Source organism: Sminthopsis crassicaudata, chromosome 2 (assembly GCF_048593235.1).
Source record: "Sminthopsis crassicaudata isolate SCR6 chromosome 2, ASM4859323v1, whole genome shotgun sequence".
NCBI classification, from domain to species: Eukaryota; Metazoa; Chordata; class Mammalia; order Dasyuromorphia; family Dasyuridae; genus Sminthopsis; species Sminthopsis crassicaudata.
The window spans coordinates 41561101-41588697 of NC_133618.1; positions in this window are offsets into that span (position 1 = coordinate 41561101).

Below are 27597 nucleotides of genomic sequence, written 5' to 3' on the forward strand. Positions count from 1 at the left end.
AATGTCATCAAGAGGTAACTAATAACAGCCCCTAACATAATTCTCAAGAGCATTCCATGAAACTCAAGCCAAAACATGTGGCCTGGGAGAACAGACCCCAGGGCCTTCTTTAAGCTATCTTGTGGACCTGAAGTGGGCACCCAAATTATTCACTGGCAGGCAAGACGCCTTCCTGATATTCAGCAAGAGACAGAGGAGCAGACCTCCAGTATCCATAGGAAGAGGAACAGGAGAGAATAGAGGAAAGGAGAAAAATCCTGAACAAGAAATCTCCCAACAGCAAACGTTGAAAACTATCTTTACATGTATTTGGAAGGATGAAACACTAGATTAAAATCTGGAAAAGCTCACTGCTCCCAGGACCCTGCCACACCCACCCAGAGTGACTAAGGACATTCTTAGAGTCTCAGAGCACAGATGCAGCCCAGCCATTGCTGTCCTGAGAGTGCCTTGCTGCTGCCCCCAGTCTGCTCCTCAATATCTATCATAGAAGAAATCAAAAAGGCTCTCACAAGAGAGCTAGAACCAAAATGGGAATAGGAATGGGAAGCTTGGCAAGAGAGTCTGGAGAAGTCTTCTCACTCATTTAAAGAGAGAGTGGATAGAGAAATCCAATCCTTGAAAAACTGAATTGGTTAAATGGAAATAGAAAATAGTTCTCTAAAAACTAAAATTGGCGAAATGGAAAAAAAAAATCCCTAGAACAAAATAACTCACTGAAAAACAATTAGAATTTAAAAAGTGAGCCAGAAAATACTTCATTGAACATCAGAATCGAAAAAATAGAATTAAATGACTCTAGGAGACACCAAGAATCAGTCAAGCAAAACCAGAAAAATGAAACAATGGGAAAAAATGTCAAATACCTTCTTGGCAAGACAACAGACCTGGAAAATAGATCCAGGTGAGATAATCTGAGAATTATTGGACTCCCTGAAAAATATGATGAAAAAAAGAGCCTGGACACTATTTTCCAAGAAAGTATCAATGAAAACTTCCCAGAAATAGAAAGTTATAGAAACAGAGGGTAAAATATTCATTGAAAGAATTCACTGATCACCTACTGAAAGGGACCCTAAAATCAAAACTTCAAAAAATATTATGGATAAATTCCAGATCTATCAGGCCAAGGAAAACATAGAGCAAGCTGCTAGAAAAAGACAATTCGGATATGGAGGAGCCATAATAAGAATTATTCAGGATCAAGCAGCATCCACATTGAAGGATCAAAGGGCCTGGAACCCGATATTCCAAAAAGTCTAAGGAACTTGGTATGCAGCCAAAAATAGCTTACCCAGTTAAATGAGCTTCTTTTTCCAGGGAAGAAGATGGGCATTCAAAGAAATAGGTGACTCATCTTTTTCTGATGAAAAAACCGGAACTAAACAAAACGTTTGATCTCCAAATATAGGACTCAAAAGGAACCTAAAAAGGTAAAAAAAATTAATAATAATAACAAAAACCCTCCCAAAAGAGTTACCACAGGCACCGTGAAAACCAGAACCCGACCCATCCTGGGTCCTCCATGTGGAACTGCAAGAATGGAAGCCTGAGCTGGGCCCCAGCTGCAATGGGAAGAAAGGGAGGGAAAATGTTGCCTAAGCCAAAGCTGAGGACTTTAGCTGCTATTGGGCAGACATTTCCCTTGCTCCATTTCACCACCTCAGCTTTAAGATGCTAATAAGATGAAGTGAGCCACTGGGCAGAATCATTAGCTTCTTTGTTCTTCATCACTGAGCAACAAGGACCTTTAAAGGGGGAGCCCCCAGTCATTGAAAAAAAAGTACAACAGGAACTGTGGGGATTCTGTCCTAGAGATACTTCATTCACTCTAGGGGCTACAATAACCACTGTTCTACTTCCCTGTTGTGAGTTGCCCTTTCTCAGTTACACCTCAATAAATATCCTTTTGTCTTTCTGCCTTGAGGATCTACCTTCAATCTGGGAAGGGTTAACTTTGTTCCACCCAGCTTTGGGAGTTCGTCTGGGATGGCTGCAGGAAAGGAAGAATCCATTCCACCATGAATCCCGGTTTAGGCCACTTCAAGAGAGTTCTCTGGTGCTCCTTGGGCTCCCCCAGGAATTCCTGCTCCAACTGGGTAAATTCCAGAAGTGGGACATTCAGAGAAAGCAGAAATCGAAGCAAGTAGAGCTGTTTGGTCTAGCAAGGTGAGAATTAATTTGTCAGGAGATAACCCAGCAGAGGAAAATTTAGAATCAGTGATCAGTTGTTCCCACAATGCAGGCAAGCAGGAACGGGTGAGCCAGGGAATTCGAAATGAAGAACATGAGTGCTCGCCCCTTTGGGAAGAAGTGGGGAGTATCCTAGGTGACCGGGTTTAAGAGAATAAACAGTTCCAGTACCTAAGAGTTCTCTCATTTCCTTGTGGGAAGATTGGAAAGGGTATTATGAACCATGGGAAAGGAATAATCTAAAGAACCTGGCTCTAGAAACCTACCAACTTCATGCAGAAGACAGCCATAAAAGAAATAAGAATAAGAATTGGGATGAAGTACCAAAAAATAAAGGGAAAAACAAAAGGAAAATGGTTACATACTCTTATTTAACAAATTGCACTACATGGGGGAAAAGGCCTTCTGACAAATGACAGATCCCCTGAGGACTGAAGGTGCCAAAAATTCAATCTATATCTAAATTCAAAGGAGACATTTAATATGGAACAGTGAGTAAGCAGCCTTGTTGTTGTTGACCATTATTTCTATTAAGTAAGGAAAAGAACCCAAGAAGGGACTCAATCATATGTAAGAAAATACCTCGGCTTTGGCATTAGGGGGATGTGCAAAGCAGCTGGGTGCAGTGCCAAGAAGTGATGCTGACTCTGCAAGATTTATAGTGGCTGTCCCGTGGGTAAACCACTAAAGGCAGCAGGTATCACTTCCCTAACCCTACTCTTCACACAAGCCTGGGAGGGAGGCCTGAAGGCCCTGATGCTGAGCCACACTCTATGATCCCCCAGATAAGGATTGAGGAAAGGGAATTATATAGAGAATGGAACCTCCAGGTAACCAACACTCACAGTCACTGCTCTCAAAGGGGGTACACCAAGAGGAACAGAAAAGAAGCCCTTCACCCGATTCTCCCATTGTCTAATCAAAAAGGGGCCCCAGGCCCCAGCAGGAAACTATCTTTACATGTATTTGGAAAAATAAAATACTATTGAAGAAAACAACCCATTAATAGCATTCAAGGAGAGAATAAGACAACTCAAGTTCAAGCCCAGGGATCATAGTCACTCTAAGGCTTTTACCCATATCAACAATGAAGAGATAAATTTTGGAGGACCAAGTCCTCTCATGCTGCTTCTACCAAGAGGAATAATTCAGAGGAAGGTAAAGAAGCTTCAAGAAAAATATGAAGAGCATCCCATGGAACCCAACGCTCACCCTCACTAAATATGTGCTGGAACTCTATCTTTCCAGAAATCAGCAGGAGTCAGGATCACTAAATGTCTTTATTCTAGATCTTTACCGTCACCTCCAACGCCAGGTCACGAGTTCGAGAGAGCGTGAGTTCCACCACCCAAGTTTCTCTTACTCCTCCCACACAAGTCACTTCCCTCTCTTTGTCTCACCAATCAAGTCAGCACAGAACAGCTGGGGAGGGTCAACCTTAAACAAGTTAATAGGGAACCGTCCAATTGGCAATTAGTCTCACGTGCTTCATTATCCAAGTGCATTGCTCAGTTCTAGCCCTTTACAAATATCTAACACAGGAAAAGATTCTTTTGGGTCCTCCTTTAGGCTATCTTTATGTGTATGGGAGAAATAAACTACTGGTTAGGAAAAAGGATCCATAAATGATCATGAAGGAAGTAACAGAACATCCCAAATTCCACATCATGAATCACTTGGACTCAGGCTTTAAAAACATGAACAATAAAACCACCAAGAACACATCCAAGTTAAACTCAAAAGCTCCAACTCCATGGATGAGCTTTTTAACTGCATCAAGAGGTAGCTAATAACAGCCTCTAACACAATTCTCAAGAGCATTCCATGAAACCCAAGCCTCATTGCTAGCCACACAAACATGGAACCTGGGAGAAAAGACCCCAGGGCCTTCTTTAAGCTATTTGTGGAATTGAATTGGGCAAGCAAATTATTCACTGGCAGGCAAGACGCCTTCCTAATATTCAGCAAGAGACAGAGGAGCAGACCTCCAGTGTACATAGAAAGAGGAATAGGAGAAAATAGATGAAAGGAGAAAAATCCTGAACACAAAATCTCCCAACAGCAAATGTTGAAAACTATATTTATGTGTATTGGGAACAATGAAACACTAGTGAGGAAAAGAACCCGCAATGCTGTAAGGACACAGATAAGACAGCACCTACACAGTATGTGTTGTGAAGGACAATGTCTAGGGATGAGTCAGCAAGTCCGATTCCTGTGAGTCCTCTGAGCATAAAATGGAAAACGAAGCTCGGGCTCCTAGCATTGCTGATGATGATTTAATATTTCCTGCATGCAGCGGAGCTAGTCTGCTCAATACGTTAACACTACTCCAGGATCAATCCCAATGATCACTTGAATTCATCTTTTGCCAAGATGAACAATGAGATACCTGAGACATGCCCACCTCAACTCCACCTGTCTTCCTCCAGGAGGAATAATTCAGAGGGAGCTCCCAAAGACCTCAAGTTCTTTTACCACAAATCACACTCCATGGGAACTTACCACACCAGCCCTAATAAGGAAGCCCAAGAGGCAACAAATTATTTTTCCATGAGAAATAATCAACAGGCTCATTTCTGAAAAGCCTGAAGATCCTTGATGAGATGAAGAGATGAGTAAGTGAGCAGAACCAGGAGAACAGAGTACATAACATTGAGTTCACATGATCATCTCAACAATATTGTCGATAAATCCAATAAAACCGGGATGGGAAAATGCTGTGCATCCACAGAGACCAATGGAGACTGAATTTGGATTAAAGAATAGTATTTTTATCTTTCTTTGCTATTTCTTGTTGTTTCCTCCCCTTTAGTGTGATTTTTTTTAATGTGACATAATGGAAATATTTTAAGGATTTTAACAAGTTTAAATTTGAACTCTTCCTGCCTTTCTTGGAAAGGGAAAACTCACATGGCCAAACTCCCAGACCTCGTTCAGAGGCCACAGGCACCAAGACGTGCAGGGTGGTCCCTGGATGTGAGCAATGAAGAGACAGCCGAGAACATCTCACCTCATTCCTACTGGCTCCTGACCCTCCCTTTACTAACAGAGGGAAACCTCCCAACATCACCCACAGGGAACAGCTTCAATCTTTCACCCCTGGCTATTACACATTATAGAGAGCTGAGAACACTCCACCCACAGCCTCCCAAAGGGGTCCTCCCTACTTTTTCCCTTTACCCAACATGGACTAAGAGGAGACACCTGAAAATACCTCCTGGAAATGTGAACCCCAACGAATCCCCCAATTTTTACATCTTTACCCACACTAGACCTGACACCCTCCAAAGGCAATTCCCTACACCACAACATCTTATTTCCAGAACCAAGAGACATTTGAATCACTTCCACAAAGGATTCTATCCCAACTTCAGGAATAATATCTACACAACTTAATCTGAACATCACCCTCCTCATGTGATCCCCTAACTCAATGGGTCCCTGGTCTCCTGGAACAGCACTAGACAACCTCACACCCTACAGAAGCCCAATACCCAACATCCTGCAAGTAAGAGGTGCTGGCAATGGAGAGGAGATCTCAGTTATATCACTATTATCCCCTCCTCCTCCCGGAGGCTGCACCGGCATCTCAGGCCAATGGAGCTCATGAGAGAGAAACTATGTCCTCTCCTCTTTCATCAAAAGTCTTAATGTTTGTTCTGCTTAGTTTTGAGGAAACAACGTCTGTTTTCGTCCCCAGAGAAAGAGCCACTGAATCAAGGAATAACATTGTTTGACTCCATCTGCCTTTCTTCAGCAGATCTCTCACCTGAGATGACCACTTAGCCCCACTCTCATAAGTGAAAGTCTGCCCCAGAGCCCCTTCACATCAAAGACTGGATGGGGGCCATTGTACTCTCATTTGCCCCCTGCCTCCACCCCTTGTCCTGCTTCACCACTGCTGACTCCTTTTCTTCCCAAGTCTTCCCTATGGAAAAAGTCTCCTTAAAGTTCATCTTCTGCCACCCTCTAAATAAGTGGTGCTCAAACTTTTTAAATAGGGGCCAGTTCACTCTCCCTCAGACTGTGGGAGGGCCGGACTATAGTAAAAACAAAAACTCACACTCTGTCTCCACCTCTCAGCCCATTTGCCATGACCTGGCAGGCCCCATAAACGTCCTCAGCAGCCGCATCCTGCCCATATGCTGTAGTTTGAGAACCGCTGCTGTAAATGGACAGAAGGAGAACAAGAGGCACAAGCCCTGAATGAGGGGCTTAAGCAGAGCCAGTTACTGATCCCAGAGTCTGACTATACACCCTGTACTCCAGTAAGTGCAAAGGGAAAGAACAGATAAAAGTTAGGACTATGAGGAGGAAAGGGCAATTTCCACTGGGAGAAGGAGCTGGGAAGCCCCCCTCTCACTTTTCACATGGTATTATCAGGTCAGAGCCCTTCACCCGCTGTTTCCCTGGGACGTTCTCCTGCAGAGACCCCCTTTCCCTGGTTCTCCCAAGGATTGGGGTGCATTCAGGGAGTTCCTTCCTTTCAGGAACTCTGGGCCTTCCCTTCGGTTCCCGGGAAGAGTCGGCCCCTCAGCAGCAGTTTCAGGATTCACGGCTCCCCCAGACTCTCAGACCTCCCACAATGACTAAGGTCAGTTCCTGCATCCTTGAAGCCTCAGCTTGTGGAATTCTGCTTCATGGGAATACTTCTCCCAGGCACTGATGGCCAGAGGAGATGAGGGAGGAAGGAGCCAAAGGGAGCAAGAGAGACACAGAGACTCCATGAGCTGCTAGAGATGGAGAAGATGGATTGAGAGGCGTGGAGCCAAGATGGGGGAGAAGGCACACTCAACTTTCTGAACTTCTCTGATACCCTCACAACCAATTATTATATTCAGCCTCAAAAATAGCACTTGACTGATCAAATTCATGAAGATTAGAAGTACAACAACGCTCCAGCTGAAGATAATCTGGAAGACTGCCAGAACAGGTTTGTCCTGAAGGCCCAGAGCACATCTGCACAAGCAGGGAGGTAGGAGAGACTAGTGTCCAAAGCCGACCGGGGCGGGGTGACCTCTGTGGCTGAAAAAGTTATACAGACTAACTCTGCCACAAGTTGACTGCTCTGCCTTGATTACAAAGCAGAAGAGCAGCAGAGAAATTAAAACCAAAGGCAGAGGATATTCTAAAAACACCAGAACTTATCAAGATCAGGCTATAATCACCCAAAACCGGAAGGGACTCAGCACAGACCACAGAACAGTATGCAGCTGCAATCTACAGCATGGCTGGGGCAGTCACTAATCTGCACAGTGTGGGGCTCGGCCTGGGGCAATAGAACTTCCCCAGCACAACTGTGCTTCCCTAAGCAGAGCCACTTCCCATGCCTTGCAGGACTATTTGCTGGGCAACTGGAAATTCCCACAGCCCCACAGCTGGCTTTAGCTTGGGGCAATGACACTTTCACTGCTCATCCTCTAGGCCTAGGGAAAAACTATAATAGTAGGAGATCTCAACCTTGCATGCTCAGAATTAGATAAATAAATCACACCAAAAAAACAAAAATAGAGGTAAATAGAATACTAGAAAAAATTAGGTATGGTAGATCTTTGGAGAAAACTGAATGGTGACAGAATGGAGTATACTTTCTTCTCAGCAATTCATGGTACCTACACAAAAATTGACCACATATTGGGACATAAAGACCTCAAAATTAAATACAACAAGACAGAAATAGTAAATGCTTTTTTCAGATCACGATGCAACAAAAACTACATTCAACAAAAAGTTAGAGGTAAATAGACCAAAAAGTAATTGGAAACTAAATAATCTCATCATAAAGAACGATTGGTAAAACAGTAAATTATAGACACAATTAATAATTTCACTCAAGATAACGACAATGATGAGACATCATACTAAAATTTGTGAGATACTGCCAAAGCAGTGGTAAGGGGAAATTTTATATATTTGAATAAAACAGAGAAAGAGAAGATCAATGAATTGGCCTTGCAACTTAAAAACTAGAAAAAGACCAAATTAAAAACCCCCAAATACTAAACTTGAAATTCTAAAATTAAAAGGATAAATTAATAATATTGAAAGTTTAAAAAAACTATTGAAGTAATAAATAAAACAGAGTTGGTTTATAAAAAAAAAACAATAAAATAGATAAACCTTTGGTAAATCGGATTAGAAAAAGGAAAGAGGAAAATCAAATTCTTAGTCTTAAAAAGGAAAAGGGGGAAGTTTCCACCAATGAAGAAGAAATTGCAGCTATAATAAGGAGTTACTTTGCCCAACTTTATGCAAATAATTTGAGAACCTAAGTGAAATAGATGCCTACCTCCAAAAATATGGGCTTCCCACATTAACAGAAGAGGAAATAAATTGCTTAAATTTTCCCATTTCAAAATAAATAAATAAATAAAACAAGCTATTAATCAACTCCCTAAGAAAAAAATCCCCAGGATGAGATGGATTTACATTCTACCAAACATTTAAAGAAGAATTAGCTCCAATGATATATAAACTATTTGGAAAAATAGGGAATGAAGGAGTTCTACCAAATTACTTTGATGACACAGACATGTCATGTTGATACCTAAAACAAGTAGGCTGAAAACAGATTAGAGGGTTTCCCCTCAGGGGACCGGACACTCACAGGCCCTGCTCTCTTCGGAAGGGACCACAAGGGATCTTGGGGAGAAGCAGGCGCCCATTTGGGGAAAACGTCTTCTGGCCCACACATATCTTGGGTACCTTGAGGACATAGTCCATGAAAAATTGCATCTACATGTAAATTCAATAGAGCCATTTAATACAGAGCAGAGCAGGTATGCAAGTATGGATACCATCTGTAGGACAACCTGTATCAAAGAAGAAGGAAAGGAGTCAGGAGAAGCCTCAGTCATACATAAGACAATTCCCATGCTTTCCCGTTGTGAGGGGGTATGGAAAAGCTGAGAGCAGTGCCCAGAAATGTTAGAGTAAAAGGCAGATCTCAAGGGCAGAGTATAAGAGGCACTCTGAGGTTTATTCTGCCTGACCCTGACAAACAGGGTCGTGACAATATTGAGTAAACCTAAGTAATGAGGGAAAATCTCTGCACTCTAGCTCCTGCACTGTCAGACACGTGATCTGGGGACTATAAAACGGGGTTAAAGAAGACGGGAAGGAGAACTCCATGATGAAAAATGATAGAATAAAGACCTACTGCCACATACTCGTGTAAGTCGGGTCTTAGGAGTTAGGATCCTGCCTGGGGTTAGGATCCAAAGCCTGACAATCTGGCTAAAAGAAGATCCAAATGAGGCAACTTTCTCTCCCTTTATTCTGCACAAACACATATGGGAGGAATGGAAATCAGTCAAACAAAACAAAGAAATGCATAAGGAAGTGTAAATTATGAGATACAGAAGAGACGGTACAAGAATGACTGGACTAGACTTCCGGCCAAGAGGGCAGAGAGGATGCACACACCTGCTTAAGCTCCGTCTTTTTTCCCAGAATAATTTATTTCATGACAAGCCTCAGAATTAGTGCTTGAACGAAAACAAATAATTACCAAGAGAAGATGCCTCCAAATTAGGTAGGAAAGGTCCGTTTTTGCTCAGGGGGTGGGACGGTTTTAGATTGGGTCCAGATGGAGGACAGGCAGGGGGAGCAGGGCAGGCAGATCACAGTGAGCAGCCTAGAGGGGGAAGGGTGGGATTTCAGCTGTTTCTGCAGGGAGAGCTTTCCAAGTGTGGCTACGTTGCCCTGGTAGCAAACCAAGATCAGCAGAGAAACCACAATCATGGGGTGAACATTATGACATGGCAAAGCTCACATCTCCCAGGACGCGGCCACACCCACCCACAGTGACTAAGCACATTCTTAGGGTCTCAGAGCGCAGACAGAGTGCAGCCATTGTGGTCCTGTTAATGCCACGCTGCTGCTCCCCCCCTCCCCGCCATGGTCTGTAGAGGCATCTCAGTAATACCATCCAGCCCTCCCCAAAATAAACATCAGACTGCATCTGTTTTTCTTGTTACCTTGTTTTTTTTGACAACTCTGACAAAATGAACAAAAAATTTAAAGGAGTCTAACCACTGACAGTTTCTATATGGATAGAGACTTTAACCCCCAAGGAGACTAAAAAGGGACTGTCCCCAGAGGAATCCCCAAAAGGGGATATGATCTGCTCCTCAATACACAAGACTCTCATAGTAGAAATCGAAAAGGCTGTCACAAGAGAGATAGAAGAGAAATGGGAATAGGAAAGGGAAGCTTACCAAGAGAGTCTGGAGAAGTCATCCCAGGCATTTAAAGTTCCTTGAACAACAGAATTAGTGGATTGGAAGTGATGCTGACTGCAAGATTTATAGTGGGCTCTCCCCGGGTTCAACCACTAAAAGCAGGAGGCATCTACCCCTGACCATCATATGAGGGTTGGGAAAAAATTCCTACTCTTCACACAAGGCTGGGAGGGAGGCCTGAAGGCCCTGAGGCCGAGCCCACAGCCTAGGATCCCCAAGATAAGAATTGAGGAAAGGGATTTATATCAGGCAGGGAACCTCCAGGTAACCAACACTCAGTCCCTGCTCTCAAGGGGGTACCATGAGGGACAGGAAGGAAGAAACCCTTTACAGGACTCTCCCATTGGCTACTATAAAGTGGCCCCAGGCTCCAAGAGGAAATTATCTGTGCACGTATTTCAAAAAATAAAATACTATTAAAGAAAACATCCCTTTAATGTTGAAGGAGGGAGTCCAAATGCAGGGATCATATCCACTGTAAAGCTTTAACCATAGCAACAGAGCAGGATGCCTCCATCCCCATCGCCAGGAAACCTTGTGAACCTCAAACCATTTAAATGCCCGAACTACAGGACCAAGTATTGCCCACCTCACCCTCAGACTCAAGGTTCTCCTCTCGTCCTCACATCCCAAATCAAGAAACATAGAACAATCCCAAAGGCCAATAATGAAAAGTCCCATAAACCCCAAGGCTTCTCCCCTCCCAAATAACTCGGCCCCAGGGAACAAGTCCTAATGTGCATCATGGAGCAGCTCCTGAGAACAGGCCCCACCATCCGCCCAAGGGAGTCTTTTCTACAAGTGATGCTCTTAATGACACATTCTCATCACATTTTCCCTTTCTGGCCTAGTTTTTCCTGTACAATAACAATGTGGAGAATCACATTTAAAAGCACGCACTTGTTCAGCCCACATCACTCTGTTGACTGTACTGAAGAGAATGGAAGGAAGGACTAAGGTTTGGAACACACAGTCTTACAGAAATGAATGTTGGACAGTATTCTTATGTGTCTTGGCCAGCAGGGGCTGCCAGGAGTCAGCTGGGGGGGGCTCCTCCACGAGAATGGCAATGGCCACCATACCTGGAAGGGGACGGGGCCACACAGACACCACAGGATCCGGCTGTTTAGACAAGTATGCTACAGGCCTAGTCCGGGGCCCCAGGGTTTGGGTCAGGATTCCCTTGGAGATACCGGAAGATTCTGCCACAAAGAGACGGACCGGCTTGGAAAGGTCAGGAGGGCCTGTGCAGGGAAGCTAGATGAGGCAGGAACCTTGCTGGGTCTGTCCCCAGACGAAACCTCAGATCGGCTATAACCACCAAAAACCAGAAGGGACTCAGCACAGACCACAGAACAGTATGTAGCTACAATCTACACCATGGCTGGGGTACTCACTAATCTGCACAGTGTGGGGCTCAGCCTGGGGCAATAGAACTTCCCCAGCACAACTGTGCTTCTCTAAGCAGAGCCACTTCCCATGCTTTGTGGGACTATTTACTGGACAACTGGAAATTCCCACAGTCCCACAGCTGGCTTTAGCTTGGGGCAATGACACTATCACTGCTCATCCTCTAGCCCCAGGGAAAAACTATAATAGTAGGAGATCTCAACCTTGCATGCTCAGAATTAGACAAATCAAATCACACAAAAAAATAAAATAAAAATAAAGAGGTAAATAGAATACTACAAAAAATTAGGTATGATAGATCTTTGAAGAAAAGTGAATGGTGATAGAATGGAGTATACTTTCTTCTCAGCAGTTCATGGTACATATACAAAAATTAACCGTATATTAGGATATAAAGACCTTAAAATTAAATGCAAGAAGGCAGAAATAGTAAATGCTTTTTTTCAGATCACGATGCAATAAAAACTACATTCAACAAAAAGTTAGGGGTAAATAGACCAAAAAGTAATTGGAAATTAAATAATCTTATCTTAAAGAATGATTGGTGAGACAGCAAATTATAGACACAATTAATAATTTTACTCAAGATAACGACAATGATGAGATATCATACTAAAATTTTGGGGATATTGCCAAAGCAGTAGTAAGGGGAAATTTTATATCTTTAGAGGCTTACTTGAATAAAACAGAGAAAGAGAAGATCAATGAATTGGGCTTGCAATTTAAAAACTAGAAAAACACCCAATTAAATGCCCCCAAATACTAAACTTGAAATTCTAAAATTAAAAAGAGAAATTAATAATATTGAAAGTTTAAAAAAAACTATAATAAATAAAACAGAGTTGGTTTATGAAAAAATCAATAAAATAGATAAACCTTTGGTAAATCGGATTAGAAAAAGGAAAGAGGAAAATCAGATTCTTACTCCTAAAAAGGAAAAGGGGAACTTTCACCAATGAAGAAGAAATTGCAGCTATAATAAGGAGTTACTTTGCCCAACTTTATGCCAATAATTTGAGAACCTAAGTGAAATAGATGACTACCTTGAAAAATATAGGCTTTGCAGATTAACAGCTTAAATATTCCCATCTCAAAATAAAAAAAATAAATAAAACAAGCTATTAATCAACTCCCTAAGAAAAAAATCCCCAGGATGAGATGGATTTACATTCTACCAAATAGTTAAAGAACAATTATCCCAATGATATATACACTATTTGAAAAAAATAGGGAATGAAGGAGTTCTACCAAATTACTTTGATGACACAGACATGTCATGTTGATACCTAAACCAAGTAGGCTGAAAACAGAGAAGGGGGGTTTCCCTCAGTGGACCGGACACTCACAAGCCCTGCTCTCTTCGGAAGGGACCACAAGGGATCTTGGGGAGAAGCAGGCGCCCATTTGGGGAAAACATCTTCTGGCCTACACAGATCTTAGGTACCTTGAGGACATGGAGAATGAAAAATTGCATCTACATGTAAATTCAATAGAGCCATTTAATACAGAGCAGAGCAGGTATGCAACTATGGATACCATCTGTAAGACAACCTGTATCAAAGAAGAAGGAAAGGAGTCTGGAGAAGCCTCAGTCATACATAAGACAACTCCCAGGCTTTGCCATTGGGAGGGGGTATGAAAAAGCTGAGAGCAGTGCCCAGAAATGTTAGAGTAAAAGGCAGATCTCAAGAGCAGAGTATAAGAGGTACTCTGAGGCTTATTCTACCTGAGCCTGACAAACAGGGTGGTGACAGTATTGAGTAAACCTAAGTAATGAGGGAAAATCTCTGCACTCTAGCTCCTGCACTGTCAGACACGTGATCTGGGGACTATAAAAGGGGGTTAAAAATGATGGGAAGGAGAACTCCATGATGAAAAATGATAGAATAAAGACCTACTGCCACATACTCGTATAAGTCGGGTGTACTGTGGAAAACCCTTGAAGTTGTTCTTGGATTGAGGTAATCAGAGCTGAAGACATACAAAGACCCAGAGAAGGTAAGAACCAGTGGACCTTCTCTGTGGTAAGCAGCAGAGTGTTAATGACTGGCGCCCAAACAGGGTCCTGTTATCCTTGTTAGGAAGCCCCACAGCCTCACTTTAGGTGAGAAGCTGGAGAGGAACAGACATGATACAGACACTTTCACTTCCCATTCTCAAGCCTGATGAAAATGAAAGTTATGCTAGGCAAGCATATAAATTAGTTAAAGGACAAGATTGCCAAACCTTAGTGGACAGGATTTGGAAAACTTCCCCTTGGTTGGAATATACAGCATTGGATAGTGTTCATGGTTGGAATATACAGCATTGGATAGTGTTCAATGAGCTACAGGGGTCACAAATGACTGCATATTTTTATCTTTCTTTGCTATTTCTGGTGGTTTCCGCCCCTTTGGTGTGATTTTTTTTAATGTGATATAATGGAAATGTTTTAAGGATTTTAACAAGTTTAAATTTGAACTCTTCCTGCCTTTCTTGGAAAGGGAAAACTCACATGGCCAAACTCCCAGACCTCGTTCAGAGGCCACAGGCACCAAGACGTGCAGGGTGGTCCCTGGATGTGAGCAATGAAGAGACAGCCGAGAACATCTCACCTCATTCCCACTGGCTCCTGCCCCTCCCTTTACTAACAGAGGGAAACCTCCCAACATCACCCACAGGGAACAGCTTCAATCTTTCTCCCCTGGCTATTACACATTATAGAGAGCTGAGAACACTCCACCCACAGCCTCCCAAAGGGGTCCCCTCTACTTTTTCCCTTTGCCCAACGTGGACTAAGAGGAGACACCTGAAAATACCTCCTGGAAATGTGAACCCCAACGAATCCCCCAATTTTTACATCTTTACCCACACTAGACCTGACAACCTCCAAAGGCAATTCCCTACACCACAACATCTTATTTCCAGAACCAAGAGACATTTGAATCACTTCCACAAAGGATTCTATCCCAACTTCAGGAATAATATCTACACAACTTAATCTGAACATCACCCTCCTCATGTGGTCCCCTAACTCAATGGGTCCCTGGTCTCCTGGAACAGCACTGGACAACCTCACACCCTATAAAAGCCCAATACCCAACATCCTGCAAGTAAGAGGTGCTGGCAATTGAGGGAAGATCTCAGCTGTATCACTACTATCCCCTACTCCTCCCAGAGGCTGCACCAGGATCTCAGGTCAATGGAGCTCATGAGAGAGAAACTATGTTTTCTCCTCTTTCATCAAAAGTCCTTCTAATGTTTGCTATGCTTAGTGTTGAGGAAACAACGTCTGTCCTCGTCCCCATAGAAAGAGCCACCGAATCAAGGAATAACTTTGTCTGACTCCATCTGCCTTTCTTCAGCCGATCTCTCCCCTGAGATGAGCACTTAGCCCCACTCTCATAAGTGAAAGTCTGCCCCAGAGCCCCTTCACATCAAAGACTGGATGGGGGCCTGTATTGTGATTTTAAAGAAAAGTTTGGATTCGCTCCTATAAATGACGCTCTCAAGCTCAGTTAAAAAGTAAAAGTAAAAAGTTTTAATCAAATAAGACAAGGTATAGATAGTTTAGATTTGCATGAAAAAAACAAATAAAAATAAGAACAATTAACAATATGACAATTATAGCAGATAGAGGAAGAGAATACATCACCAACTCAAGGGAACATGCAAGAACTTCAAACGGCTAGGAGCCCTCTTTTTCAGCCTTCTCAACTTGAGTTGTGTAAAGATTTTCCCGCACAAGGTGTCCGTTCACGGGCGAGGCTCTATCATAGTATGGGACACTGACTTTTTATGTCTTTAGACAAAGAAGGCTTTTTGCCAAAAAATTGTATAACGGTTTGGCACATACATCTGTGCAGGTGCAGGGTACGGAAGGGCTTCACTAGTTGATTCGTTCCATATCGTCTGAATCTTGACAGTTCTTTATTAATTGCCTATGCTCAGGGAGGGAGCCACTCCTCTCTGGAGCATAAACATCTCTAGGAATGGCTAGTTCCTAGTATCTAGTGTCAAAAATGTACAGAGTTCATGGAACGGTCAAGTTCCCATAATTTGGAAGCTCAGGCCTATTAGATTTCAGTGAGCTTATAATTCTAATAAGAAATTTTAAATTTCTCATTCAGGGCCATTGTACTCTCATTTGCCCCCTGCCTCCACCCCTTGTCCTGCTCCACCACTGCTGACTCCTTTTCTCCCCAAGTCTTCCCTGTGGAAAAAGTCTCCTTAAAGTTCATCTTTTGCCACCCTCTAAATAAGTGGTCCTCAAACTCTTTAAGTAGAGGGCCAGTTCACTCTCCCTCAGACTGTGGGAGGGCCAGACTATAGTAAAAACAAAAACTCACACTCTGTCTCCACCTCTCAGCCCATTTGCCATGACCTGGCAGGCCCCATAAACGTCTTCAGCAGCCGCATCCTGCCCACATGCTGTAGTTTGAGAACCGCTGTTGTAATTGGACAGAAGGAGAACAGGAAGCACAAGCCCTGAATGAGGGGCTTAAGGAGAGCCAGTTACTGATCCCAGAGTCTGACTATACACCCTGTACTCCAGTAAGTGCAAAGGGAAAGAACAGATAAAAGTTAGGACTATGAGGAGGAAAGGGCAATTTCCACTGGGAGAAGGAGCTGGGAAGCCCCCCTCTCACTTTTCACATGGTATTATCAGGTCAGAGCCCTTCACCCGCTGTTTCCCTGGGACGTTCTCCTGCAGAGACCCCCTTTCCCTGGTTCTCCCAAGGATTGGGGTGCATTCAGGGAGTTCCTTCCTTTCAGGAACTCTGGGCCTTCCCTTCGGTTCCCGGGAAGAGTCGGCCCCTCAGCAGCATATTCAGGATTCACGGCTCCCCCTGACTCTCGGACCTCCCACAATGACTAAGGTCAGTTCCTGCATCCCTGAAGCCTCAGCTTGTGGAATTCTGCTTCATGGGAATACTTTTCCCAGGCACTGATGGCCAGAGGAGATGAGGGAGGAAGGAGCCAAAGGGAGCAAGAGACAGACACAGAGACTCCATGAGCTGCTAGAGATGGAGAAGATGGATTGAGAGGCGTGGAGCCAAGATGGGGGAGAAGGCACACTCAACTTTCTGAACTTCTCTGATACCCTCACAACCAATTATTATATTCAGCCTCAAAAATAGCACTTGATGATCAAATTCACAAAGATTAGAAGTACAACAACACACCAGCTGAAGATAATCTGGAAGACTGCCAGAACAGGTTTGTCCTGAAGGCCCAGAGAAGATCTACACAAGCAGGGAGGTAGGAGAGACTAGTTTCCAGAGCTGACCGGGGCGGGGTGACCTCTGTGGCTCAAAAAGTTATACAGACTAACGCTGCCACAGGTTGACTGCTCTGCCTTGATTACAAAGCAGAAAACCAGCAGAGAAATTAAAACCAAAGGCAGAGGATACTCTAAAAACGCCAGAACTTAACAAGATCGGGCTATAACCACCCAAAACCGGAAGGGACTCAGCACAGACCACAGAACAGTATGCAGCTGCAATCTACAGCATGGCTGGGGCAGTCACTAATCTGCACAGTGTGGGGCTCCGTCTGGGGCAATAGAACTTCCCCAGCACAACTGTGCTTCCCTAAGCAGAGCCACTTCCCATGCCTTGCAGGACTATTTGCTGGGCAATTGGAAATTCCCACAACCTCACAGCTGGCTTTAGCTTGGGGCAATGACACTATCACTGCTCATCCTCTAGCCTCAGGGCAAAACTATTATAGTAGGAGATCTCAACCTTGCATGCTCAGAATTAGATAAATCAAAACATAAAAAAATAACAAAAATAAAGAGATAAATAGAATACTAGAAAAAATTAGGTATGATAGATCTTTGGAGAAAACTGAATGGTGACAGAATGGAGTATACTTTCTTCTCAGCAATTCCTGGTACCTATACAAAAACTGACCACATATTGGGACATAAAGACCTCAAAATTAAATACAACAAGACAGAAATAGTAAATGCTTTTTTCAGATCACGATGCAATAAAAACTACATTCAACAAAAAGTTAGAGGTAAATAGACCAAAAAGTAATTGGAAACTAAATAATCTCATCATAAAGAATGATTGGTGAAACAGTAAATTATAGACACAATTAATAATTTCACTCAAGATAACGACAATGATGAGACATCATAAAATTTCCCCTTACTACTGCTTTGTCAATATCCCACAAATTTTAGTATATCTTTAGAAGCTTACTTGAATAAAACAGAGAAAGAGAAGATCAATGAATTGGGCTTGCAATTTAAAAACTAGAAAAATACCCAATTAAGTACCCCAAATACTAAACTTGAAATTCTAAAATTAAAAAGAGAAATTAATAATATTGAAAGTTTAAAAAAAACTATAATAAATAAAACAGAGTTGGTTTATGAAAAAACCAATAAAATAGATAAACCTTTGGTAAATCGGATTAGAAAAAGGAAAGAGGAAAATCAGATTCTTACTCTTAAAAAGGAAAAGGGGAACTTTCCACCAATGAAGAAGAAATTGCAGCTATAATAAGGAGTTACTTTGCCCAACTTTATGCCAATAATTTGAGAACCTAAGTGAAATAGATGACTACCTTGAAAAATATAGGCTTTGCAGATTAACAGCTTAAATATTCCCATCTCAAAATAAAAAAATAAATAAATAAAACAAGCTATTAATCAACTCCCTAAGAAAAAAATCCCCAGGATGAGATGGATTTACATTCTACCAAATATTTAAAGAAAAATTACCCCAATGATATATAAACTATTTGAAAAAAAATAGGGAATGAAGGAATTCTACCAAATTACTTTGATGACACAGACATGTCATGTCGATACCTAAACCAAGTAGGCTGAAAACAGAGAAGGGGGGTTTCCCTCAGGGGACCGGACACTCACAAGCCCTGCTCTCTTCGGAAGGGACCACAAGGGATCTTGGGGAGAAGCAGGCGCCCATTTGGGGAAAACATCTTCTGGCCTACACAGATCTTAGGTACCTTGAGGACATGGAGAATGAAAAATTGCATCTACATGTAAATTCAATAGAGCCATTTAATACAGAGCAGAGCAGCTATGCAAGTATGGATACCATCTGTAAGACAACCTGTATCAAAGAAGAAGGAAAGGAGTCTGGAGAAGCCTCAGTCATACATATGACAATTCCCACGCTTTGCCATTGGGAGGGGGTATGGAAAAGCTGAGAGCAGTGCCCAGAAATGTTAGAGTAAAAGGCAGATCTCAAGGGCAGAGCATAAGAGGCACTCTGAGGCTTATTCTACCTGAGCCTGACAAACAGGGTGGTGACAGTATTGAGTAAACCTAAGTCATGAGGGAAAATCTCTGCACTCTAGCTCCTGCACTATCAGACACGTGATCTGGGGACTATAAAAGGGGGTTAAAAATGATGGGAAGGAGAACTCCATGATGAAAAATGATAGAATAAAGACCTACTGCCACATACTCGTGTAAGTCGGGTGTTCTGTGGGGGACCCTTGAAGTTGTTCTTGGATTGAGGTAATCAGAGCTGAAGACATACAAAGACCCACAGAAGGTAAGAACCAGTGGACCTTCTCTGTGGTAAGCAGCAGAGTGTTAATGACTGGCGCCCAAACAGGGTCCTGTTATCCTTGTTAGGAAGCCCCACAGCCTCACTTTAGGTGAGAAGCTGAAGAGGAACAGACATGGTACAGACACTTTCATTTCCCATTGTCAAGCCTGATGAAAATGAAAGTTATGCTAGGCAAGCAAATAAATTAGTTAAAGGACAGGATTGCCAAACCTTAGTGGACAGGATTTGGAAAACTTCCCCTTGGTTGGAATATACAGCATTGGATAGTGTTCAATGAGCTACAGGGGTCACAAATGACTGCATATGAAGAGGAGTCTCCTGGGGTGTTGACTGATTTAGATTTACAATATATGGGATTGTAAAAGCAGCCGTCTGTGGTGGTTCCGGTCATTCGCCAAAATTACTTACAGGAGTTAGGCAAAAGGGTGAGTCAATAGCAGGGTATTCTAATGAGGATGAGGGCAGAAAGTTTTCAGGCCTTTCAGAATATAGGATGCTCATTCCCCTCCCAACAGCATTTATATCCATCTTTGAATAAATGGAGAGACAAGAAGGGCAGTGGTTATACTAACAAAATGGAAAATAATAGACACGAAAAAACAGCACATGGGGGGGGAAAGGAAAGAGGGGGGGAAGAAACGAGGAAGTGGTCCTTACAAGGGAGCTTGAGAAAAAAGACAGCCACATCAACAGGTGTAAAAACAAAACAGGATGTTTCCCAAGATGGAACTATGTCCAGGTGGGAGGGGTTGGCGACTAAAGCAGCTCCAGAGGCAAATACAAGAACTTACAAAACAATTGCAACAGCTAAATCAACCAAAGGTATCTGCCTATGTTGCAACTCTTTGTAGTGAATCACCTGATGGCGGGGCTTCCTGAGGCAGGGGGGGATAGAGGGACTCTCTTTGAGTGGCAGGCATCTCAATGATGACAGACGGGGGCCTGGAAGGGTTCTTATTGTCCGGGGGAATAGAGGCTACAGAGGCTGCCCGAGACAAAGGGCGGAGGCAACATTCTGTGACTGACAAAAGCTGTTGTTTGTCAGGGTCACTAGATGCCGATTCTACAATATCACGAATCAAGTAAGAGGAGGCAGTTGTGAGGACAGCATGCGGCCCTTCCTTCTGTAATTTATCATTTAGGTCTCTGCCTACTTTCTGCCATTTCTGGGGATGAATCTCTGGCCCGTTCACAAGAAACCAGGGACAAGTTTCATTTATAAAACGGCATCTAGTGATTCGCTAAATTTCCCCGTATTTATTAAGAATTCTGACAATGATGCCCTCGAGTATTACTCAGGAGCGTCCCACTCTTAAACTCACTATACGAGGAAAGGTTTTTGAAGGTATTTTAGACTCTGGGGCCGGTTCCACTGTCCTTTCACAGGATGCCTGGCCCCCTAGCTGGCCCCTCAGGCTTCCGTGACTCATTTGCAGGGCATCTGACAGTCCAAAAACACCCTGCAAAGCTCACAACTATTGGTCTGGAAAGATGGGGAAGGAAATTCAGGCATCGTGCGGCCATTTGTCGTTCCCGGCCTGCCTGTTAACTTGTGGGGGAGAGATACCTTATCCCAAATGGGAATCCTCATGTGCAGCCCCAATGCAGTCGTTGCCCAGCAAATGCTTTCCCAAGGATTCCTTCCTGCACAGGGCCTAGGTAGAGAGGGACAGGGAATCTCGACATCCATAACGACCACCCCTAAGACAGACTGTACAGGCTTAGGCTTCTGTGACCATTTTTCATAAGGGCCACTGATCGCCCTGCACACAAGGCAGATAACATTACCTGGAAGGATGACCTCCCTGTCCGGATTGATCAGTGGCCCCTCCCCACAAAAAAGCTGTCCGCAGCCATCGAGTTAGCGCAGGAACAACTGGCCGCTGGCCACACTGAACTCTCCCCGTCCCCTTGGAATACGCCCATTTTTGTTATTCAGAAGCGCTCGGGTAAATGGCGCCTGTTACAAGACCTCAGGGCTGTGAATAAAACCATGGTCCCCATGGGGACACTCCAGCCTGGGCTCCCCTCCCCAGTGGCTATCCCTAGGAGATTTTTTTAAATTGTCATTGACCTAAAAGATTGTTTTTTCTCCATCCCTCTTCACCCTGATGATTGCATATGCTTTGCTTTTAGCCTTCCCCTAGTTAATTGTGTGGGCCCCTCCCTAATCTTTCAATGGAGGGTCCTCCCTCAGGGTATGGCTGATAGCCCAACCCTCTGTCAAAGATATGTAGCCCAGGCTATCTATCCATTCAGGCTGCATCATCCTGATGTGTATATCATCCACTACATGGATGACATTCTTCTAGTAGGGCCTAATGAGCCGCATCTCTCTCAGATCTGCCAGCTCCTTGTCTCTGCCCTCCAGGCCCTTCAAGCTCTTTGGTAGAGACCCTGACCATATAGTTTCCCCCTACACTACTCCCCAAACACAATGGCTTGTTCAGAATGATGATTGGGCCACCAGCTCCATTTCCTTTCAGGGAACCACTGACAACCACTTTCCCTCTGATAAACTGATTCAATTCTTACAGAAAACGCCTGTTGTTTTCCCCAAGGGAACAAAGTCTGTCCCAATCAAAGGGGCCCGGCTAGTTTTCACTGACAGGTCAGCCTCAGGCGTTGCAGCATTCAGTGTCGATGGTCAAGTTTCCCGCTTTAGAACAAACTTTACCTCCGCACAGCTGGTTGAGCTCGCTGCCATCATTAGAGTTTTTGAATTATTGGAAGATCCTTTCAATTTATATACTGACAGTGCCTATGTGGCACACTCTGCCCCCTGCTGGAGATAGTAACTTATATTCGCCCTTCAACCAATGCTTCCCCCTTGTTTGCTGAACTTCAGTGCTTAATCCTTGCCCATAGTGAACCTTTGTCGGTCACGTTCGTGCCCATTCTGGCCTCCCTGGGCCATTGGCAGTGCAAGGGCTGCTTGACTCTCCTGCCTGAACCTCACTTGGGAGTGAACCCCCGGGGGTTAGTCCCTGGCGAACTATGGAAGATGGATGTCACCCACTACCCATCCTTTGGCAAATTAAAATACATTCACGTCTCCATAGATACCTTTAGTGGCTTCATTTTTGCATCCCTACAAACAGGGGAAGCCTCCAAACATCTGTGATCTGTCACGTTCTCACCTTTTTGGCTGTTGTCCCAAAACCCAAAATTCTTAAAAGTGACAATAGTCCGGGCTACACTGGCTCCACCTTTAAACAGTTCTGTGCTCAGATGGAAATCAAACATTACTAGCATACCTTATAACCCCCAGGGTCAAGGAATTGTTGAGAGAGCTCAAACTTTAAAAAATATGATCCCAAAATTACAATCAGGGGGAGAAATGTTATATCCTAAAGCAGGAAATTTTAAAACCCTTTTAAATCATGCAGGGTTTGTGTTAAATTTTCTTACTTATGATATTGAGGGCAAATCTGCCACTGACCGCCTCTGGCATTCATCTACAGCCCTTGTGTTATACAATCTTTTGGTTCTAAAGAAAAAAGGGGGAGATGTTGGGAGCCAACGGCCCAGGTGTCTCTCCCCCCTAAGTGGGCCTTCCCAGGTGTTTCTCCCCCCTAAGTGGGCCTTATCCTCAGACAAATAGTTTCGGCAACCAGAGCATATCCCAACATTATATCCTAAACGCAAACCGTCCCTGTTCATCGAACCAGCCATCCCCGTGTTTCTTTCCCAGGCCCAACCCTACTTCTCTTTCTCATGCTTTTGGCTATATAGGCTGTACCCCAAGAGCAATGAAATAAGACCTTGACAAGAATCTGCTTGGTCTCGCTCTTCTTTCTCGCCCATTTCTCTTTCAGGCTGGGTCCCCCTTGGCCCCCTGAATAACTGAGTCCAGGAGGACGGGACACTGGGGGGCTCAGCCTGAGGCAATAGAACTTCCCCAGGGACTGTGCTTCCTTAGGCTGAGCCACTTCCTGTGCCTTGCAGGACTACTCACTGGGCAACTGCTAATATCCACAGCCTCACAGCCAGTTTTGACTTCAGATAGTGACATTCTCACTGCTCAGCCTCTAGCCTCAGGGCAGTTGTTAATCCACATAGCGGGGTTCTTCCAAGGGCACTTCTGCAGCTCCACTGTGAAGGCCCGAGTGACTTCCAGTGGGGAACTCTTTCCCAGAGCACTCCCGGATCTCACAACTACCATCCATACACCTATCCCTGTTCTGCAGAGGAAGCTGGTAACCTTCTGGCCCTGAAGGCAGACCCTCCAGGCTTTAAAAAATGAGTTAAAAAAATTACAAGGAACATCAATAGCTTCTATACAGAAAGAGAGCAGGTTTTCAACCCCAAGGAGACTAATAGCAGACAGTCTCCAGATAATTGTTGGTCCCCAACACAAAAGGCTCTCCTAGAAGAAAAATGGGGAAAGGAAAGAGAAGCTATGCAAGAGAGTAACAACTTCCAGAAATGTGAATTGGAAGAGGTAACAAGCTCCCAGGAAGTGTAGGAAAATGTAAAGAGCTCCCACGAAAGAAGGATTCGTGAATAGGAAAAAGAATTCAACTCGGTTAAAAAAAAAAAAAAAAAAATTAGTGATATGGAAAAAAATTCCATAGAGCACAATGCAGAGCAGCTAATGAGTACAGGCCCCACCATCCACCCAAGGGCGTCTTTTCTACTATTAATGCTCTTAATGAGGAATTCTCCTCATGATTTCCCTTTGTGGTGTAGTTTTTCCTGTACAAAAACAACTATGTAGAGAATCATTTGTAAAAGGACTATACATGTTTATTTTACCCCATAGCACTCTGCTGGCTGTCCTGGAACACAGACTCTTACAAAAATGAACGTTGGACACTATTCTTATGTGTATTGACAACAATGAAACCCTAGTGAGGGGAAAAGCCGTAAGGGTGATGAAGGAGGAGGTAAGACCGCTCCCCAAGGTCACCCAATGATCACTTCCAACCAAGTTTTACCAATATGAACAATGCAAACCTCCCCAGGCAAAGCTCCAAAGCACTGAGTCTCCTCTTCTTCCTTAAAGAGGAATAACTGAGAGGCAGCTCCAGGGGCCTTCAAGTCCTTTTATGACATTACATGGGAGCAAAGCCACAGACAGTGGGGAGCCCTGGGAGGGGTTTAAAACCCTTAACTCCAGTAAGGATCCTGATGACGTGTCTCATCTGGTTCCTCAACACCAACATGACAGGGGGCAACATTGGCCAAAAGTCCTCTCCTGGCCACACCACGGCCCCCAGTGCCCCCTTCCTACATGCTGAATCAAGAGACAAGAGAACCTCTCACAAGTTTCATCCATAAGATCCCCACAAGAAAGCACAACTGAAACAAGAAATGACATTGTCCAGCTCTCTCTGCCTTTCCTCAGCAGTTCTCTCTCCCGAGACGGGCATTTAGCCCCACTCTCATAACCGAACCTCCTCCCCAGAGCCCCTTTATCTAGGGGACTAGACAGGTGCAATTGCACTCTCATTTGTGCCCCGCCGCCTTCATCCTTGGTCCTGCTTCATTTCTGCTGTCTCCTTTTCTCCCGAGTTTTCCATAGGGAAAAAGTCTCCTTAAAGGTCATCTCCTGCAAACCTCTAAAAAGACAGAAGGAGAGCAGGGGGCACAAGCCCTGAATGAGGGGCTTAAGCAGAGCCAGTTACTGACCCCAGGCTCTGCCTAAACATGCAGTGCTGCAGTAACTGCAAAGTTAAAGAACAGAAAAAGGTTAGGACTATAAGGAGGAAAAGGGGATTCCCACTGGGAGCAGGAGCTGGGAAGCCCCCCTCTCACTTTTCACGTGGTGCTGTCAGGTCGGAGCCCCTCACCCGCTGCTTCCCCAGGACTCTCTCCTGCAGAGACCCCCTTTCCCGGGTTCTCCCAAGGACTCGGGAGCACTCAGGAGGACTCAGGGAGCCGGGGATTCCTCCTTTCAGGAGCTCTGGGACTTCCCTTTGGCTCCTGGGAAGAGCCGGCCCCTCAGCAGCAGTTTCAGGGCTCACGGCTCCCTCTGACCCTCGGACCTCCCACAACGACAAAGGTCAGTTCCTGTGTCCTTGAAGACTCGGCTCTTGGAGTTCTGTCTCATGGGAAAACTTCTCCCAGGCAGAGACGGCCGGAGGTGACGAGGGAGGAAGGAGACAAAGGGAGCAAGAGACAGAGACTCACTGGGAGAGAATGACTGGGACTCTGTGACCTGTGATAGAGAAGAGGTTCTGGAAACCCCTGAGAAGTCTCAGATGAGCCAATGCAAAGAGAAGTGATCGGCCTGGGGAGGACACGACCCACAGTTAGAGAAACGGTGTCCAATGACCCGCCGAGCTCAAGGCAGCCTCTTGTGGAGATGATGACGCGGGACGCTTTGTGAGCACTAAGGACGGGAACCTCTCTCTCCCACACAGGGAACAGAGGAATTCTGAGCACAAAACGCACTTGGGAACCCCCGGCCGGCCCGGACCACGACTAGGGTGGTGGAGGGATCACGGGGTCATCCCTTAGAATGAAACCTCCAGGGCCCAAGTAGAGAACAGAGCGACCAAGATCATACCCCCCAGGAGACGCCCGACACCCCAACATCCCGCACCCAGAATCCGGGGACCTCGGAATGCTGCCCCCCAATTCCAGACTGGGTTCATCCCAACTTCTCTAGCAAAAGGACCCTCATCATCTCCCCGTTTCTTTGGGGAGAAATTTGTTCTGGCAGCCAACCAGGATCAGCAGAGAAGCTACAAACACAAGGGGAGGACAATCATAACCCCAAAAAGCTGGGGTTTGTCCTGACCTGGACACACCCACCCAAAGTGACTCAGTGTGTTCTTAGAGTCTCAGATTCTCAGAGCGCAGACGCAGCCATTTCTGTCCTGCTAGAGCCTCGCTGCTGCCCCCTGCACTTTGTAAAAGAAGGTAAAAAACAGCATCTATCAAAAAAAAAAAACAAACCCATTTGCATTATCTTAGTTTATTTTCTTTATCATTTCTCACAAAATGAGCAAAAAATTTAAAATGAGTCCAACCACTGACAACTTCTATATGGAGAGAGAGCAGACTTTAAACCCTGAGGAGATGAAAAACAGACTGTCCCCAGAGGAATCCCCAAAGGGGGATATGATCTGCTCCTCAATACACAAGACTCTCATAGAAGAAATCAAAAAGGTCCTCACAAGAGAGAGAGAAGAGAAATGGGAAAAGGAAAGGGAAGCTTGAAAAGAGTCTTGGGAAGTCATCCCACACATTTAAAGACAGAGTGGATAAAGAAGTCAAATCCTTGAAAAGCAGAATTAGTTAATTGGAAAAAGAAAACAGCTCTCTAAAAAATAAAATTGGCAAAATGGCAAAACTTCTATAGAACAAAAAAACTCTTTGCACACTGATGGCCTTGGGATCCACAGGGATCATGAAGAGCCAAGAGAAAAAAGCTTCTGACACCACACAACAGGGACGAGTCAGACAACTCGTGATTTAATCCAAAACTGGGACACAGCCAACATCACACAAGATCATACTCCACAGGAGAGAGACAGCACCCCAGAATCCAGGAATGCAGAATGACCCCCAAATCCAGTGTGTCCATCCCCACTTCCCAATTCACATAGATTCAGACCTATATTGCACCCCAACATCTAAATTTCTATCCCAACAAATGCATCCAAATATGATGAAAACCAAAGGAAACATCAGTTTTCTCAAACACAATAGTGACTGATCTCGTGCCTACTTCAAACAGACCTGATGGAGGTTTTCACTGGGTCCCCAGAGTCCTGCTTTCTGGAAGTGGACACTCCTCATTCCTCTTTTCTCACTCTTTGGACACGTCCAAATGAACCAAGATATCCTACACAATTTGAGATGTCATCTGGGGAGCAGAAGATGATGGAGCTTCACTCAGGGAAGAGAGTGGAGTAAGACTGAGTGGGAGACACAGCTGATGGGAATTAGAGGGCGACCTCAGCTGGATCACTAGCAGTCCCCCCTCCTCCTGAAGGCTGAACTAGTATCTCACACCAACGGAGGACAGAGATAAAGGTCTTCTTCCATTCCAAAGTACTTTTTGCTATGATTTTTCTCCTTATGACTTGTGAGCACTTAGGAAACCACATCTCTTCTCCCACCATGGAAATCACCCCTAAGATAAGAATTTAAATAGCCAGGTCCTGTCTGCATTTCTTTAGGAATTGACATCCATCAGATAGACATCTCACACTCTACTCTCAAGACTAAAACCCTACTATAGAGCCCCAAGACAT